Here is a 204-nt window from a genome sequence, read left to right on the forward strand (position 1 = left end):
TATGTCAAAGTAGCAGGAGTGTCACTAGGTGAAGTTGTGAAGTGTCTAGTGTATGTGAATAACTTGGTGTGCGTATGTGTTTATTTTCATGTGTTGGATCATGGATGAATGTGGAGTGCATGTTTATGGATAGATTTCAATATTTGTGGTCTATGGAGCTAGAAAACTATGCTACATGTTTACAAATTTTAAATTTTCCCTTCT

The sequence above is a fragment of the Asparagus officinalis genome, chromosome 5 (assembly GCF_001876935.1).
Source record: "Asparagus officinalis chromosome 5, Aspof.V1, whole genome shotgun sequence".
NCBI lineage: Eukaryota > Viridiplantae > Streptophyta > Magnoliopsida > Asparagales > Asparagaceae > Asparagus > Asparagus officinalis.